Here is a 7,500-nt window from a genome sequence, read left to right as displayed (position 1 = left end):
CAAAAGCGGATGCTATTCATTCCCTGATTTTGGATGACAGACAATCAACTGACCACGAAATAGCTGGGAACAGTTTTAACAGAGGTCGTGATGAGCAAGTTACCTCTGTAAGATGGGTACTGAGATTTCCCAGGTACCTCTGACTGGTTTCCAGGGCTGATCCAGATCATTTGTATGAGATTACTAACCCGTGATGAGAAATGGCTCTGATGCTTTGAACCTAAATCAAAGATTCGAAATAAGATATAGGAACACTTTGTTTTCCATTTTTTCGGAAAAGGTAAAATACTTTGTGTCTACTGTGACAGACTATTGGGAAAAAATGTAGAACCGTAAACGAAGAGTAATGCATATTATTATTATTATTATTATTATTATTATTATTATTATTATTATTTATTATTATTATTATTATTATTCAGAAGGTGAACCCTATTCTTATGGAACGAGTCCGCAGGGGCCATTGACCTGACATTCAAGCTTCCAAAGAATATGGTGGTCATTTGAAATAAGTAACAGAGGGTAATAGGAAATACGGAAAGAAGAGATCAGTTAATAGAAAAGAGCAAATAAATTAACAAATTAACAGATAAATAGATAAAATAAGTAAATTATAAAATACCAGGAGATTTGCTTTAGGGTAGTAATGCATTGCATCTTCATTTGATTTTTTGAGGTTCAAGTTGCACAACATCCTGTGTGAATTGTTCAAAGGAGACTGCAAGCAGGTGTGTTGTTACTCTAAGACAATGGCTCTGTCTACACAGAGCAAGTGGCAGTGTTCAAAGATATTTACTGTGACATTCTGACTCTGGGTTGTCTGACTTATAGCTCTGATTCTGAGTTGTCTGTTATAGCTGCTTCCTTAATTCAAATCCAGCTGCGTGGTTACCATTTTGAAAGCACTTATAAAGTCATTCATACTATAGAGAACTATTTGGGGATGGGGAGTGTAACCGTCTTCAGACACGGAACAACAATGACTGAACATCGTTGGACCCAGCTGACTGAATATAGCTGAGGTTATACTAAAAAAATATCGCAGGGACAGTCTCTTAAGGCATTGACTGGATGTGTTTGTGCGTGTGTACACACACACACGCACACATATGTATGAACGTTCATGATATCTTTTTAAATGTAAGATACTTCATTTGCTATGTACGAAGCTTACACCAATTATTTTTGTTCCTTGTTCTAAAGTTTTTACTCCAGAATTATATGCAAATAGCATTATGGTATATCTAAAAATCCCACGCGCTGAAAAAAAATGAGATATCATGTTGTATAATTAGTTCCTTTGACTCTGGAATGAGGCGAAAATACTTTGTACATTAATTAACTGAAAATGGCTGACCGTAATTTATTTTACGTCACAAAATATTTCGTAATGAATTTAATCCTGTCTGCTTTCAAACAAGACTCCCTGAAAATCTCCCGTAAAATCCTGTCCTCATAAAGTTCCCTTGTAGAAACACCTCCTCTCTCTCTCTCTCTCTCTCTCTCTCTCTCTCTCTCTCTCTCTCTCTCTCTCTCTCTCTCTCCTTGTTTTTCATTAGGAAACACTTCAAAAGAAGATTAATAACGTAAAGGAGCCCAGCTAATAAAAAAACGGCTCTAATATTCCAAAATATCAATCCCCGTAGAAGTTCCAAGCGATCGCTCTCAACATCTCGATACTAATAATCTGATGGTCCTTCTGTGAAAATGAGAAATTGTGCATCCGGGCATTTTTGTCGCAGGGAAGGTTTTGCAAAAAAAGATTCTGTCCCTTTCATCTCGTGGAATTATGCAAAAAAAAAGAGGGGAAAATCTCCGAGGGGAAAAGACCTCTTGAGGGAAGAAAGTCTTGGAAGGTAATTTAGCTTCCCCTCGTACGCAGAAGCCCACGGAGGAATACCCACAGAAGAGCCACCTGATAATTACTTTATTGGAAATTGTTACGTTGGGCAAAATGGTCAGTCCCCTCTTTGTGTGACAATTTCCTTGGGGAGGTTTTTTTTTCCAGTGAACGAATTTTGGTTATAATCACTTGTTTATTTACTTATTTATTCATTTATTTGTTAATTGTATTTATTTGTTTACAGGTGTTATCGTTAGTGGTTTACGCTCAGACTCTTGTTTGGGGAAAGAGAATAGGGATGCTATGCGCTCTTTCTTCTATTTTTAAGTATTTTATGTCCACGAGAAACTGGTTCGTCTCTCTCTCTCTCTCTCTCTCTCTCTCTCTCTCTCTCTCTCTCTCTCTCAGTGTTTATCTATCTATCTATCTATCTATCTATCTATCTATCTATCTATCTACCTGTCTGTATATCTGTATATCTGTCTATTTATTTAACTATTTATTTATCTGTTTAACTATTTTTTATTCTTCTAGTGTTGATAAACATACGATATAATTATTATGAATTGCAAAGCGTTTCTTCCCTTGAAAACAAGAATCTTCTTTTTTTTTTTTTTTTGCTCTAGTCAAAAAAATATACAAAAGTACCTATTCATACTTTGAAAATCAATAACTCTCGTTGAAAGAAGATGACATTTATAAGCAGGCTACGAGGGTAATTAACACTTTTTTTCTAGTTCGTTGATTAAATTTCGTAGAAGTATTTTACTTTCTAATAAATTACGGGTAGTGTTTTCCACTGACGTAAGATCAAGCATATGAAGTGCGAGTTATTTTTGTTGGTGAAATTTACATAACATTAAATTAATCATTTCAGTGATTCCATATTTTTTTATATAAAAACTTACAGTAGTGATGCTCTCCCTATCAAATTATATGAATCTCTCTCTCTCTCTCTCTCTCTCTCTCTCTCTCTCTCTCTCTCTCTCTCTCTCTCTCCTTCTTCTTCTTCTTCTTCTTCTTCTTCTTCTTCTGCTACCTGCATGATTTCTCTCATCTTCTGTTCCACATAATGTATACAGAACATTCCAGACATTCCCTGAATTTCTTTAAAATTCATTTCTCTCTCTGAATATTTTTTATGTATAGAAAGTAATTTCATATAAGATTTGTAAAAAGCTGAAAGGCTAATAACTAACAACCAAAAGGGCGACACAGATGCTATCTGAAAAGAAGTGAGCTACGTCGAGAGCTGCAAATACCAGTCGAATAGATGTGAGCTACGTCGACTGACTGTTAATGAGACGAAGTGCCCCCAGGTAGCCAGAAGCTTCTTAGGACGAGCGTTCTGCTTCATTTAGCTCCTTGCTGGCGTGGCAGTAGCTGCTTCTATTGGAAGATGCTATTAACAATAATTTTTTCTATGCCTAACCGTCATAGAATTGCCTGTTCCTGTTTATTCGTGATAATTTCACTTGTTTTTTGTGGGGCATGTTGTCATATTTAGGCCACACTTATTATTTCGGTATTATTCAGTCTCCATTTTCCCAGTCCTATTCCTGCACAGATTCTATATACGGCAGGCTTGTTATTTTGCCCGTAGATATTCCTGTGTCTTATTTTTGCCCATCTCACGTTTTCCTTTCCAAACTCCGAAGTAGGACGGCAGACCCAACAACATCCCGGACGTCAAAACTATTTTTTGATACAGCTATATTGACGTACGTGTCTAAGAAGGCCACAACAGCGGCAAAAAGAGTCGCTCTGAGACGAGACCGGAGCGTCCAACAAAGCAGATAAAAAAATATATACAAAACAGAAACCTGACGAGGAAGACTGTGACACGAAACATCTGATCCTGAGACGTGAGTAATTGCCCCAAAAAAGCGAGCCTCCTTATTCAGCCGGGCCAAAAAAAAGAGAGAGAGAGAGAAGAGAGAGAGAGAGAGAGAGAGAGAGAGAGAGAAAAGAAGGCCACCATGTGCAAACACTTAACCAGGAAGAGCATTGTAAGACGAGTGGAACACTCGACAGTCGATGGTGAATAGACTTCGCCAACACGCGCCTCTGCTGATGCTGCTGCCCCCACGACCCTCCCTTCAATAGACGGAACAGTCCCTTCGCCTCCCCAAGCCCTCCCTGACCCTCCACCACTCGAGGAGGCGAGTTGGAGTGAAGGGGCACGCGGGAAAAAAAAAAAAGCCAGCAACAGCCATTTTTTGTACAGCGGTTGGAAAGCCCGAGATGCTTCTGCTGCCAGGTTGCGTTTTTTTCGCTCTAATTTGTGCAGCGGTTCGTGTTTTATGCCGCGATCGTATTTCATTAATCAGCGGTTTTATTTTCCGTAAGAGTTTCTCCTCGTTTGCGTCATGCATAATTCGAGTTTCCTTCCTGCTAGTGAGCTTGTATGTCAAGCGTAGGATTTTATATGGATATATTCCCTGTCCGGTCGTCAAGAATGTTACTATGCTGAATTTCGAGAAACTTACTCTGAATTACTCTTTACTTTATTATCATTTTCTCAAACAAAATGTGAGTATAATATATATATATATATATATATATATATATATATATATATATATATATATATATATATATATATATATATATATATATATATATATATATATATATATATATATATATAGGTCCTCCCTTACTTTCACAATAAGGAAGAGCTCTCTCTCTCTCTCTCTCTCTCTCTCTCTCTCTCTCTCTCTCTCTCTCTGACTTAATCCAATTATGACGAAAACATACAATATGCTCCGAGATGTACGGTGGTTAAGCTTTCAACTTTACACGATGTTATTATACTTGCGCTCAAGATTGCTAGGCTTCAGCCGCTAATGTTCGTCCTGTTTGCTGACCAGAAGAAAACATGATATGTGGGATTGTATGTTTCTTTGAGTGAGTTTAGGGGAAGATGTACGGGGTTGTCTCTCTATCACACACACACACACACACACACACATGTAAACGCATATGCATGTGTATGTAGGGGAGTATGTATATATATATATATATATATATATATATATATATATATATATATATATATATATATATATATATATATATATATATATACTCACACATATATGTATACATCTGTCTATCTCTCTATCTATCTATCTATCTACATGTATATATCTATACTCACACACATATACAGTATGTATACATCTATCTATCTCTATCTATCTATATATATATATATATATATATATATATATATATATATATTTGTGTGCATGTATGTATGTATGCATGTATGTATGTTGTCAGTCCCTCTACACAGAGAGAGGAAGCCTAACGGGAAACAGCGTTTATGATTTTACTGGCGTTTTCCTTCATTTTATTTTTTTTTATTCCTAATTTTCCTTGCCAACACTATTTGTGTGATTTAATCGAAATTAAGTGTATTATTATTATTATTATTATTATTATTATTATTATTATTATTATTATTATTATTATTATTATTATTATTATTATTTCTGGTATAGCCAATCCATCCCTGACTTCTCTTTGCTACTGACAGTAACGTTTCAATGAGAAAAATTTTGAGTGGCTAGATTTCAATCGTCTGTACAATATGATATTTTTTGACAACATATCTTTAAGCGTTAAATCAAAATGGCTTTGTCACTCCGTCTTTAAACTGGGCTGAAATCATCAATTTCTTCTTATTTATGTGTTAATATCCAGGTGACTTTAATTCCATTAGCAATCGTCATGAGTCGTTACCTCAGCTTATTCCTGCTGGTTATTGATGTTTATCCATGAAAATATTCACCTCTTTGTTTATCAGTGTCTTTTATTTGCTTTCTCGTACGGCTTGTTTTTTTATCTCACATGCCTTTTAAGTTAATGGAATTTCTGAGAAACGATCATAATAATCAATCTCCCATTTCTAACGGTGAACATTAACCTTTGGATGAAGTTAACAAAACATAATATGTATGAAAATGTAGTGAGCATTCGCTCGTGTATTCTTTAATTGTCTACAAAAAATACAGTTGGTATTTTCTTTTCGCATCTGTAACCTGCTGTAGTTATCTCTGAGCAAAGTTCCTAAATGACTGTTATCGTGGGCCCTGAAATGAACCCAAGATGATTTGATACGCAGGAGAGAGAAAAAAAAAAAGGAGAGTGAGAGAGACAGACAGACAGAGACAGAGTGTGTGTATGTGTGTGTTAGTGAAAGTGTGAGAGAGAGAGAGAGAGAGAGAGAGAGAGAGAGAGAGAGAGAGAGAACCACATAAAAGTAAAAAAGAAATAGAAAAAATACATACCTAATTGAATAATGGTGAGAGAGAGAGAGAGAGAGAGAGAGAGAGAGAGAGAGAGAGAGAGAGAGAGAGAGAGAGAGAGAGAGAGACAGACAGACAGACAGACAGAGAGAACTACGTAAAAGTAAAAAAGAAAATTAAAGGAAATTGAATAAAGAGAGAGAGAGAGAGAGAGAGAGAGAGAGAGAGAGAGAGAGAAAACCACGCAAAATTAAAAATGAAAATGAAAGGAAATGCATACCCTAACTGAATAAAGGAGAGAGAGAGAGAGAGAGAGAGAGTCTCAGACACATACATGCGAGAGAGGCCTTTACAATCACGAATGTTGGCGCTCAAAGATAAAAATGAAAAACCCAAAGGATGAGATTGCAGAGATTTTTCGCTGCGAACACTGGAGAGAAAAAAAATGAATAATGAACATAAGAAGAAGTAAAGGACGAAAAGAATTCTCCAAGTGTACAATACGCTGACTGGAGATGATGATGTAGACGGTATTCGGAATGGAGATTGAAGATATTCAGTGGAATTCAGAATTGAACATTCGTAAACAGGAGAAAGATAAGGACACTTACGAAAAGTAACAATAGAATGACAAGTGAGATATTACTAGTAAGATGTATAAATCATCAAATTAGATTGTTATTAATTTAACAGTGAGTGGAATGAATCCTGGAAGATTGGAATAAAGAATAAATTAGTTGAATGACTTTAAATGATGAGGAGAATTAAGATACGAATGGTTGAAGTGACTTAGAGCTGACTGAAAGGAAGAACCGGAGGGAATTATATGAATATGTGATAACAAACAGAGGGAAAATAAATGAAATAAATTTTAATGAATGAGAGGGACGCCTTAGTTTGTTGAAATTAACGCAAGGGAATATAAATGAATTAGATATTTCGAAGCATGAATTATTAACCAGGGAAATAAACTCGTTAGTAATTAGTGACATGGGTGACCATGGAAAGTAATTAAAATTTTAATTAATGAAATTAGTGACTACTGAACAGAGTGAGTTAGTAAGCAGAGAAATAAGACACCAGGGTAATGCACTGAGTTAATAAAGGTATGAAGAATCGGGAAATAAAATGAGGGAATCATGAGTAAAAATTTCAAGTTATAAATAAGTTTGGAATTAAATGGGTAACCAGAGAAGGAAAGGCGTTATTGCCTGGTTAAAGGAGGAAAATTAATTGGTAATGCTTAAATGAATAACGAAGGCATTGCATGAGTATTTTACCAGTAAAATGAGTAACATATGAATAAAATGGTCCAGACACAAGTGAAACATATTACAATTCAGATATATGAGTTACTTAGACTCCAAAAACAACAACGATCACTGACGATATAAAAAACAA

At 35.6% G+C, this 7,500-nt stretch overlaps 1 protein-coding gene across 1 annotated transcript in view; it reads right to left on the bottom strand.

Moving 5' to 3' along the window:
* The window catches only part of LOC136851037 (uncharacterized), a 74,487-nt gene that overhangs the window by 58,947 nt on the left and 8,040 nt on the right, over positions 1-7,500 (bottom strand). The gene's annotated exons all lie outside the window — the stretch shown is intronic.

The sequence above is a fragment of the Macrobrachium rosenbergii genome, chromosome 23 (genome assembly GCF_040412425.1).
Source record: "Macrobrachium rosenbergii isolate ZJJX-2024 chromosome 23, ASM4041242v1, whole genome shotgun sequence".
Lineage (NCBI taxonomy): Eukaryota > Metazoa > Arthropoda > Malacostraca > Decapoda > Palaemonidae > Macrobrachium > Macrobrachium rosenbergii.
Note: the sequence above shows the minus strand (reverse complement) of the source record. Positions and strands in the feature narration are given on the sequence as shown.